Below are 12449 nucleotides of genomic sequence, written 5' to 3'. Positions count from 1 at the left end.
CATCATTACAAAGAAGTGATTTTGTCCAACAGAATAAAGTCAATTACAAACTAACAGAAATAACATCATAAAATAAGCATGCAAGGCAAGATCAAACCTGTGAAGGATCAAAGTTGCCAATACAGAAAAACCGTCGCCCGACATGCTTTTTTTGTCTTACCCAGATAGTACCTGCAATATTCTTTCAACAGAAATAGGGGGCAAATAACGGTGGTTCCAAGATTGCACAACAAGCACATGATATAGGAAGTAAAATATCAAGCAATCAAACTTGATGCCTTAGGATTAGGAACCCAATCCTAGGCATGGATACCTTCACCGACTAGGTGAGTCTATTCCCCCTCATGAGGTGAATGTCTTCCTTCTTCCTGACCCTAGCCTGCCTTCCTATGGATGGTTGTTGGCAAGATTTCATCATCATGTTTTGCATCCAAATAGGTGGCTCCCTATAGTATTGATCAACCTCCACCTTTTGTTGCTTTTTGAAGTGCCTGGATTTGTAGGTCTTGGATTTGCCACTATGATTGGCAGGAACAAATCTCTACTAAGGCCACTGATGTTGAGGAGCCTGGCGCTGAGGGGCATGTTGCCTTGGGTCTTTATGCCATGGGACTTGATATTGAGAGGCCTAAGGCTTTGGAGCTTGATTCCATGGAGCCTGATGCCATGGAGTCTGATATTGGGCCAGAGGTCTTGTGCCATAATTTACTTGTCTGGGCACTTCTTTCTTGACCTTTGCTTTCTGAGCTTTGAGAAGGGAGCATTGGGGTCTGACATGCCCACTTAATCCTTAGTCATGGGATATGGGAGATTTTCTGATGATAGGGGGCTTTTGAGTACCCAGATCATCTCCATTGATTTTGTCCTTCCCTTTATCCTCAATGTTAGTATTTTGGCCTTATTCTGTGTTTGGACAAAATCACTTATGTGTAATGATGCGATAAATTGGGATTCCACTTTTAGAGTGATGTCAGAAGATTCTGCCTGCAAGTCAGAAGAATTTCAAGTTCCCTATCAGCCGTCCGGACGATATGTCATCCTGTCCAAGCGCCCATCTGTCTACTGTTCCATCCGTCCGGACAACGTGTCATTCAGTCCGGACATCAGAAAGACAAGCATCATCTGTCCGGACGATGTGTTTCTTCCGTCCGGACACCTATATCGTATCGAGAAGCTTCTGTACTAGCTTGCTCCGTCCAGACGTTTCAGCAGCACGTCCGGACGCCTATCAGTTCTCTAACGGTTCACTGATTCTTTCCAAGTTTCAAGAAAGGGAAGATCAATCAATCGTCCGGACGATGTGGTATCCCGTCCAGATGCGTATCTCCATAAGGCAAGAATCGCAGTTCAAAATGAACCGTCCAGACATCTGACAGCTGTGGTCCGGACGCTGGTGCATTTTATATGGTAACTGCCGATTCGACTTCAACCGTCCGGACGTCTCCCCCTCATGGTCCGGACGCACGTGCATCAGATATGGAAATTACGTGTTGAAGTTTAGCCGTCCGGATTCTCCTGCTCCATGGTCCGGACGTGCGAAGCTTGTTATGGAAATTACTTGCGGCGGACGTGCGTCTGTTCGGACTATCGAGCCATCCCTTCTGGACGATGTTCTTATACAAGAAAGATTTCTCTGCGAAAATTTTGGAAAATCATGTCGCAAAGTTGTCCGTCCGGACGGCCATGGTTCACCGTCCGGACGGCTCCCAGGCATATTTTGCCTGACGTCCATTTTCAACCCCAGCCTATAAATAGGGGCCCTTGGGCACTTAGAGCTGCAAGAATTCGGTGTGAATTCCATTAGAGATCAGAGACATGATATCTCCTCTGAAGCCGTTTTTCAAGTGTGCTATGCTGTAAGCCGAAGTCTATCTTAGAGGTCGGCTCTAAGGTAAGGAGTTCCATTGAAGACCCCTTTAGGTAGGTGAACCTGGTTGGGAAGCGTTCGTGTTGGGTTACACGTCAGAGATCAAGGTATGACCACTACATCGGTACATGTGAGTGTTACTGTCTTGTATCTAGCTTTGTCTTCTGAATAGTGGAATTCCTGGGTTTGGCTGCCCCGGAGTGGTTTTTCTCTTAACTAAGTTTTCACTTCGTCAACAAAAATCTTTGTGTCATTTACTTTCCGCTGTGCTTTAATTTTTGTTGACACTTGTTGCACACACTTCACTTCTAGAAGTCATTTCAATTTTTTAATTGGTATCAGAGCTTGGTACACTCTAAGAAGATTAATTTCTTGAGTGTTTTTATATTTGACTTCTATCTTTATTATGTCTCAAACTCTTAATTCTGTTCCTGCCTTTGATGGCTCGAACTATTGCTATTGGAAGGCACGTATGCGTTTCTTTTTGAAATCTATTGACTGTTGGGGTATTGTTGAGATTGGTTGGACTAAACCAGAGGATACAACACCTGAACTAGTCCCTCAAAAGAATGCTCGTCTTTCAAATGAAAAAGCCCTCCATGCTCTATGCCAAGCACTTTCTCCATCTGAATTTGCCAAAATTTCAAATTGCGTATCAGCCAAAGCAGTATGGCAAATTTTGGAAACAACATATGAAGGCACAAAACTTGTAAAATCTGCCAAACTTCAGATGTTGATTTCAAAATTTGAAGAAATTAAGATGTTAGAGGAAGAGACATTTGGAGAGTTTTACTCCAAAATAAGTGACCTGAGGAACTCCATGGTAAGTCTTGGGAAACCTATCTCGGATGTAAAACTCATTCTAAAAATTCTCAGATTTTTGCCCGAGCGTTTCAGGATCAAGGTAACAACTATTGAGGAAAGCAAGGATCTTGAAGAGATGAAGATTGAAGAGATGGTTAGATCTCTTCAAACATACGAGCTGTCTCTACCCCCGGTCAAGAAATTAAAGACCATTGCTCTTAAGGCTTCAAAGAAGAAGGTAGAAGCCTCCTCTGAAGAAGAATCTGAGGATGAAGAAAAGGCTGTGGCGATGCTAGCCAAAAATTTAAAAAGTCTAATGAAAGATGATCGGTTCAAGAAGAAGTTTTCTGAAAAAGCTAAGAAACCTCTCAGAGAAGCTGAACCAGAGGATGACGAGAAGAAAGATCCCAAGGACCCCGATGTTTTGAATGCTCAGGCTATGGGCATATCCGGGCCGATTGCGGGAATCTCAAGAAGGGCAAGGGGAAGGCTTACAATGTGACTCTCAGTGATGAGTCCGAAGAAGATGCTCCAGTGTCTGACAAATTTCTGGCTTTTGTGGTCCCTTATATTGAAGAAGAAGACTCATATTATTCGGAGCATAGTGAGAATGAGGTAGAGCTCAAGGAAGCATACTAAACTCTCTACAAAGAGTTTGAGAAGCTGAGGGAAGGCCGAAAGCCGCAAGTTAATGATCTGAACAGTCTACATACTGAGAAGAGCTCATTGTTGCTCAAGATACAGGAGCTCGAGGAAAAGTTACTTGAGACACAGCTCCAGCTAGAGAGAGTCACTGATGAGAAGTTGACTCGTATGCTGTCCATCCAGAAGAGCCCACATGACAAGATTGGTCTCGGGTATGTAGCTTCCTCTTCTGATATTCCTTCTTCCTCAAAGACTGTGTTTGTGCCTCCTACAGTCCCAGAGCTTCCTCCAGTTATTGAAGATAAACAGAAGGAAAAGGTCAATGATGATGTTCCAGGCACTCAGCACCCTCATTCCATCAGAAGACCTCCTATTTGCCATCACTACGGTCTCAGTGGGCATATACTGCCTCAGTGCTCCCTCTTGAAAGCACAAAAGGCCAAAGCCAAGAAAGAAGTGCCTAGACAAGCTCAGTATGGCACTGTACCTGCAGCTCAGCATCAGACTCCTTGGCATCAGGCATCCTATCAAGCACCATGGGGACAAGCACCAAGACATCAAATCCAAGCCCCTTGGTTTCATGCTCCTCAGCGTCAGTGGCCTCAACAGCGGTTTGTACCAGCCAAGCAGAGTGGCACTTACTAGAGCAAACCCAGGCAATTGAGAAGGCCTCAAGAGCAATACACCGGTGAGCCTCCTGTTTGAATACAAAACGTGATGGAGTGGATGATGTAGTCTTGTCAGCAACCACCCACTGGAAGGCAGACTTGGGCTGAGAAGGACAGTTACCCCAGGAGGGGGAACCGACGTACCTAGCGGGTTCGGGTGTTCATGCCTAGGATTTTGTTCCTAATCCTATGACATCAGGTTTGATTGCTCATTGTATTTGTTATATTATATGCAATCTAGGAACAAGTTATGTTTGCCCCCTTGTGTTTTCTTGAGAAAACTTTGCAGGTATTTTTGGGGAAGACAAAAAAAGCAGGTTGAGCGACTGTTTTTCTGTAATGGTATCATTGAGCGTACACAGGTTTGATCGTGCCTTAGCATATGATGTTTTTTCCATATTGCTTGTTGTTTTTGTTTTTTTTTAGTAAAAAAAATAAAAAATAAAAAATAAAAAATAAATAAATTTGGGGAGAATTTGTAGGATTTTTTTTTCTTGGCTTATTAGATATTGCATGTATTCTTACCTGATATCTCAGTTCGTTGTGCATTGATTAAATATGCTTAGATATAATTGAGAGTTTTGACTATATTGGCCAAGTGTTTTTCCTGTTTATGCAAAAGTAGGATAGCTTCTTTCCTCATGCGATGAAAAAGTGCACTATCCCGGGCCCCCCTAAAGGTACATCTTTCCTTCTCTGACTCTTTGCTTTTGGAAATTTTGGATAAGAGAAGAAGTCCTTGATAAGATGGCCAAATTGACCACAGGCTGGTTGAACCTAGTATCTATAAACTCTGGCACTCCCTACAGTTTGCAGTTCTATAAGATTCGAGTAGTATTTCATAAAAAGTTTTGTGCTTTAATTCTGTTTAATCACTGCTTATGTGCTTAAATTCACCTTGCCCTCTATGAGCAAGTAAAATTTTATCTTGTCCTATATGGTACAAGTAAAACAAAATATGTGCTGTATCTTAGGGGGAGTGTATCAGATGAGGGTGTCTAGGCCCAAGCAAGTTATAAGGTTTGACTTTTGGCTAATCTGTCTTTGATTTTCTCTCATGTCTAGAAAATCTAGTTGCTATTTGTCATGTCTTGGAAAGTCTTACCTGGTGGGAAAAGAGTCTCCACACACACTCGCATTGCTTGAGTTGAGTTGCCTATTTGATTTTTATATGATCAAGAAAAATTATTTGTGCTAATTGAAATCTCGACTTCCTTTTATATCTCTGTTTATTTTTGAGATGCGTTCTGATTGTGTTATTAGTTGATTATGTATGCGTATTCTGACACTGACTTGAGAAAATTTGATCTCTGTAAATTCTTCTCAGTTTTTCTGGTGTTTCAGTATGGAGCGTCCGGACGGTATTCCTTGGAGTACGGACGAGTGTAGCATGGTAGTCCAGACAGTATTCTCTGGAAGTCCGGATATGTGCAGTGCCTCGTCGTCCGGACAGGTCTTGTTGTACGTACGGACTCACGTGCGCTGTCACCATCGTTCGGACGGGTAGTTTATTTCGTCCGGACGATCATGACCGTTACGCACGTTCCCGAGGCTCATGAGTCCGGACGTCTTGAAAACTTTGTCCGAATGGGTGACCCATAAAGGCTATAAATAGCCCAGTTCGACCATTTTCTCCATACCCCACAAAATCTACTTTTTGACTTTTTGTGAGTAATTTTCTTTGGTGCTTTTGGAGTAATATCATCCCTTTGTGTCTCTTTGTATTCTCAATCACTCTTCAGGTATTTTTCTTGTCCTATTATTTTCAGTTCTTACACTGTTAGAATTTCAATATTTGATTAGGAGTGTTATTGAGAGTTTGAGATGCTTATACTATGTTGGGATTATTTGTAGGACTATGATAATTTCTGTTTTTTTTTAAAATAGTCCTTTTTCTGCCCAAAACTTTTGCTAACCTAACAAGATTTTTTTTGGGATTATTTTTTTTGGAATATTCTTGTTGGTTTTCTTTTTGCAGAATCATGTCTGCCATCAGTTTCCAGCGCCGGGTCCGTCAGAGGACAGAAGCAGAGCAAAATGAAATACAAGCGAAGATTATGGACCGGACTGTCATTGCTGAACGGAACGTGGTCCGTGTAGATATCATGGTGCCTCCGCTAAACAGTATCCATGAGACTATCCAGCATTATCAGTGGACCTACCTCTATACCTGTGCCTGCGTCGTCCTCACCAGGCTGGTCCGACTTTTTTATGCAAACTTGGAGGTTGCTCAGGATGATGAGCGTGGGATGGTACTGCAGTCCACTGTTGATGGACACATAATCACTGTTGATCCCCAGATCATCAGCCAGTTTATCAGGGTACCTGTTCTCGATCTACCTGCCAGTCCATTCAACGAGGTGGTGCTTCCTCCCTCTATGGATGAGCTCCAAGAGTTTTTCCATGCTGTTCCACAGGGTGAGGGGCATCAGACCTCCATCAAGATTGGTGCTCTAGGTCCAGTTCATCGTATGTTTGCCAAAATTATTCTGCACAATCTGTGGCCGGTTACCAGGCGCAGTAATCTGATATTGAAGAAGGCCCAGTTTGTTTATGATGTTCACTTTCGCTTTCCTTTCTGTCTCTGCAAACATATTCTGGGAGTCATGCTCGAGGCTCGTGATGAGGACACTGCCGGTCTTCCTTTTGGCTGCCTCCTTACTCAGATCATCCTGTAGTCCGGTATCAATGTAGATGGAAAGCCTAGGATCAAGATGAAACAGCCCCTCAGCAAACATACTGTAACGCCCCAAATTTGAACCAGCAAATTCGTAAGCAGAAACCTCCGGTTTCCACGTGACGTTACTACCTCAGAGATAAACTCTCGCAGCGGAAGATATAATTTATCCAACAGGCTTGAATTAAATAACACATCAGAGCTTTATTGAGTGATAAACGTAATTAAAGTATTACATTTCAAATTGATACAAGAATTCACTACATTCATCAACTACATTATCGAACAGTTCTAATTTCCTGTAATGTTAACAAACTCCTATCCTTGAGCTTTATACACTTTCGTACCTGCAACATGGGCTATACCGCCCATATATAAATACATGGGTCAGTCAACTGCTTTCAATAATGATAAGATTACTGATTTAATTAAAAGTATGCGATGCAACAATATGTAGTGCAACAATATGAGAACAATTATAAACACTTATGCCAAGGACTCAAACTCCGAAATCCCTATTCTTTCTACGGGCTTTTCACTGAGGGTCCTTTCTTAAGGCCTCAGTCCTGGGTTGTCTATCCCTCTCAGAGTACCAAACCCACATACTAGGGTTGTCTATCTCTCACAGGGCCTCAAATCCCACAAAATTCCATGGATGTCTATCTCTCTCAGAGCCTCAAACCCACCAACTGGGTTGTCTATCTCTCTCAGAGCTTCAAAACCGAGGATGTGTATCTTTCCTAAATCCATGGATGTCTATCTCTCTCAGAGCCTCAAACCCACCAACTGGGTTGTCTATCTCTCTCAGAGCTTCAAAACCGAGGATGTCTATCGCTCCTAAATCTAAGAATGTCTATCCCTCAGAGCTTCAAACCCACCAACTGGGTTGTCTATCCCTCTCAGAGCTTCCTATCTGTCTCTATGCCTTAATACTAAAACATGTCATATTACAACCAATATGCTCCAAACAAGTTGCATACTATTAAATAAAACAGATATCAAAACATTATGGAAAGCTCCACTTGATCATTCTGAGTGAGTAAGGAATACTCACAGTCTTTTTGTACAGTCTCTCAGTTCATCATCTGCATAATTATAAATATACACATATAAAGTGTTAACATCATTTACCACAAATCCTAATTCTATTTATAAAACCTCTTTACCTAATATTATTATTATCATAGAATTAACACATAAACCCATCTTCTGTAAAAAGCTAATATTTCTAATAAAACTAATTTATCAATTTTCCATATTATTCCACTCACCAATATTTAATTCACACACCACTCACCAATATTTAATTCACACATATTATTCCACTCCCCAATATTTAATTCACACACCACTCACCAATATGTAATTCACACCTATTATTCCACTCCCCAATATTTAATTAACTTTGACTTAACCAATATATATCTAATACAAGAGACATCAAAACTAAAATCGACTAACTTCAAAGCATGTCCAAGACCCCTTTTCTTTAATCATAAAAATAATCATCATAACTTAGTTGAAATCTTAAAACATAATAACACACTCAATCGAGTAGTCCAAAACCCCATATCACAACCGATCCATAATCAACAACTAATTCAGTTTAAAACATTAAGCTCTAATAATTACCTCAACTTTAAAAACACTAAATCTGAACAGGGAACACTCAAACAGGAAAATCATCACACAAAATACCCATTTGGCCGAAACTCAAACACGGCTAAACCGAAATCAACCGAATAGAATCAACACTAAAATACCCAATCAGTTCAACCAGAAAACTCATTAATCAGTAAACTAATTTCAGAGCAGCACATCCCAACAAGCAATCAAGCTTCTACTCCGTACAGATTGAACCCAAAATCATACGCACAAAACCACAATTAGATTAAACAGAAAATACAAGAAATCATCAGGAATATATATATATATATGGTTGGGGAAATTCACCAGAAAATCGCCCATGGAAGTTGCCAGATTTCCGGCTAGAATCGCCGGAAATCACCACAGATCAACCGGCCAACAATCCACTGAGATGGCCGGGAATTGCTGCTGGAATCGCCAGGCAAGGAGGATCGGGTTTTCCGGGCTAACGACGTACGAGCTCGGCTGGGTCACGGTGGTTCTGGGTTCGTTGGGTCACGGGTCTGCTACGGGTCGTCGAGCTGGGTTGCTGGGTTCCAGTTCTGGGTTGCCGTGGGTCACGGGCTGAACGGGTTGATCGGTTCTCTGGGTTCGCTGGGTTGCCGGGATCTGGGTACGGCGTTGACGGGTTTCCCGGGTTTCGGGTCTCTGTTCATCGGCTCTGCGCACGGGTCCTCCACGATCGGGTCTCTGGGTCTGGGTTCCTCTCCTTCTCTTCCTCTGTTTCTCTCTTAATCTCACTCAGCTCTCTATCTCTCGCCTATTTCCCTCCATCTCACCGTCTCTCACTTTCTCACTCTGTCTCCTGTAACTCTCAGATTGAAGAGAGAAAGGAAGGAATGAGAAAGAAGGAGAAAAGAGCAGAAAGAAAGAAGGAAGAAGTGTGCGATATGAAGAGGGACATTGCTCTGTTTTATAACTGTGAGAGTAATGAGTGCAGGAGCTGATGAAACGTGAGGGTAATGAGTGTAGGAGCTGATGAAACGTGAGGGTAATGAGTGTAGGAGCTGGAGAGCATGCCGCAGAGTACAGTGTTGGTTTATAATAAACAGTGTGGAAGACGAGTGAGCTGAAAAGATGAGTTTTAAAATGCCTTAGAGGAATAAAGCGTGAGGGATGCCATATGGAGACCGCTAATAATTTTATTAATAATATTATGATAAATCATATTTTGCACAATAATAAACATTTACTGAAACAATAACAACGTTAATTAATCTAGTGATTAATTATCTTGTCTATTTATTAACTCAGTAATATTCGGTTATAAATTAATTATCAGTTTTATTAAAACACAGTTCCTCAAATCAATTGAAAATATTTATAAAATGATTGAATGATTATTTACTCACATAAATAATCATTTTTCAACATTAATCCAATTATTAATATGTTTTTAAAAACTGGGGCGCTACACATACTTTGCTGAAGTCAAATGTGCAGCTGCGGAGAGAGGATTCTGATGAGGATATGCCTGCTGCGATGCATGTTTCTTTTCCAGACGTAGCTTCATCCTCTCACACTGTCCCGCCTTCTGAACCAGAGGTCAATGTTTCTCAAATTATGGAGGCTCTTGCTGCTCTTTAGGGGGGGATGAGTAATATGCAGGTGTCGATGTCCTCCATGCAGCAGTCCGTGTCCTCCATGCAGCTAGAAATGCGGTCCATCAGTAAGAGGGTGTAGCAGACCCACTTGGACCTTCAGGAGTGTCTCCAAGTCCATCATCCAGAGAGCAGTGATGATGAGGCTGCTGCACCAAAGGCTGCACGTCGGACTCCCAGAGCTACACCTCTGGCAGAGGATGTTTGATTCCCTCGTGTTTCTTTGTTGACATTTTATTGTTTTTTTTGTTATTTTGAGACAATTTGTTGTTTTTGATAAACTGTTGAACTTATATTACTCTGTTTTCCTGGGTCCTTCTGAGACCGTTAGGGGGGGTAATTTTTATTTCAGTTGGTTGTTTTATTACTCTGTTTACCCTTTGTTCTTTTGTGACAAAAAGGGGGAGTAATTATTATTTTGGACCGGGAATGTATTTCCAAACCGGTCAAGTGATTTTTGTCCCAGATTGGCCAATGGGGGAGTTTGTTAGTATTTTGGCCTTATTCTGTGTCTGGACAAAATCACTTATGTGTAATGATGCGGTTAATAGGGATTCCACTTTCAGAGTGATGTCAGAAGATTCTGCCTGCAAGTTAGAAGAATTTCAAGTTCCCTGTCAGTCATCCGGATGATGTGTCATCCCGTCCGAAAGCCCATCTGTCTACTGTTCAATCCGTCCGGACGACGTGTCATTCCGTCCGGACATCAGACAGACAAGCATAATCTATCCGGACGACGTGTTTCTTCCGTCCGGACACTTACATCGTATCGAGAAGCTTCTTTGCGAGCTTGCTCCGTCCGGATGTTTCAGCAGCACGTCCGGACGCCTATCAGTTCTCGAATGGTTCACTGATTCTTTCCAAGTTTCAAGAAAGGGAAGATCAATCAACCGTCCGGACGATGTGGTATCCCGTCCGGACGCGTATCTCTGTAAGGCAAGAATCGCAGTTCAAAATGAACCGTCTGGACATCTGACAGCTGTGGTCCGGATGCTCGTGCATTGTATATGGTAGCTGTCGATTCGACTTCAACAGTCTGGACGTCTCCCCCTCATGGTCCAGACGCACACGCATCAGATATGGAAATTGCGTGTTGATGTTTAGCCGTCCGGACGCTCCTGCCCCATGGTCCGGACGCGCGAAGCCTGTTATGGAAATTACTTGCAGCGGACGTGCGTTCGTCCGGATGATCGAGCCATCCCGTCCGGACGATGTTCTTATACAGGAAAGATTTCTCCTCGAAAATTTTGGAAAATCATGTCACATAGTTGTCCGTCCGGACGGCTCCCAAGCATATTTTGCCTGACGTCCATTCTGACCCCCAGCCTATAAATAGGGGCCCTGGGCACTTAGAGCTGCAAGAATTCGGTGTGAATTCCATTAGAGCTCAAAGACGTGATATCTCCTCTGAAGCCGTTTTTCAAGTGTGTTGTGCTGTAAACCGAAGTCTATCTTAGAGGTCGGCTCTAAGGTAAGGAGTTCCATTGAAGACCCCTTCAAGTAGGTGAACCTGGTTAGGAAGCGTTCGTGTTGGGTTACACGTCAGAGATCAAGGTACGACCACTACATCGGTACATGTGAGTGTTACTGTCTTGTATCTAGCTTTGTATTCTAAATAGTGGAATTCCTGGGTTTGGCTGCCCCGAAGTGGTTTTTCTCTTAACTGAGTTTCCACTTCGTCAACAAAAATCTTTGTGTCATTTACTTTCCGTTGTGCTTTAATTTTTGTTGACACTTGTTGCACACACTTTACTTTTAGAAGTCATTTCAATTTTTCACTCAACAGTGGGTGGAGGCTCTGGGACAGTAAACTTAACAAAGGCAGTCTTGGAAGTAGAGGGAATATCAGAAAGAGAAGCTACGTACCCGAGACCAGTCTTGTCAGTTGGGCTCTTCTGGATTGATAGCATGTGAGTCAACTGTTCATCCGTGAATTTCTCTAATTGAAGTTGTGTCTCTAGTAGCTTCTCCTCTAACTCCTATATCTTGAGCAGCAACAAACTCTTCTTAGTCTGTAAACTGTTCAGATCATGAATGTGGTGCTTGCGACCTTCCCTCAGCTTTTCGAACTCTATATAGAGGGTTTTAAAGCCACCTTGAGTTCTTCCCCGTCATCACTGTAACGCCCCGCCTTTTAGAAAAAGACGTAAGTGAAAATTTCGATTTTCACGTGACATTACGACATCATCAGAGTTATAAATTGGCAGCGGAATATATTTTTTTTCTTAACATTAACACATCAGAGCTTCTAACAAAATACTTCAAAATATATATAAAGAGTGTAATTGAATAATTACACATTAAAATAGTATTTGTGCCATGTATGGCACAGATAATTTACAAACATTATATTCATAGCATCATTAATACATACCAACAAAAATATAAATATTATTCTCCGATTATTATAATAATGGACGAAACAAATTAGTCCACAAAAATGGGAGGCATCCTAGTCTCAGATACTGCCATCAAGATCACCTAAAGGTCTGGACAATCCTGATACTCCTCATCTTCATAACCTGTATTAATATATAATA

The 12449-nt window shown here is 42.0% G+C and overlaps 1 long non-coding RNA gene across 1 annotated transcript; it reads right to left on the bottom strand.

The window, feature by feature from the left end:
- Nucleotides 1–5879: 5879 nt before the first annotated feature.
- Nucleotides 5880–9424, bottom strand: LOC133852208 (uncharacterized). The gene is made up of 3 exons (XR_009895903.1): nucleotides 8615–9424; nucleotides 7716–7746; nucleotides 5880–7020 (listed from the first exon to the last, which is right to left on the bottom strand). It is a non-coding gene; the product is annotated as an uncharacterized LOC133852208 (long non-coding RNA).
- Nucleotides 9425–12449: the final 3025 nt, after the last annotated feature.

The sequence above is a fragment of the Alnus glutinosa genome, chromosome 12 (genome assembly GCF_958979055.1).
Source record: "Alnus glutinosa chromosome 12, dhAlnGlut1.1, whole genome shotgun sequence".
Classification (NCBI taxonomy): Eukaryota; Viridiplantae; Streptophyta; class Magnoliopsida; order Fagales; family Betulaceae; genus Alnus; species Alnus glutinosa.
The sequence above is the reverse complement of the archived record's forward strand: the minus strand, read 5'-3'. Positions and strand labels throughout refer to the sequence as shown.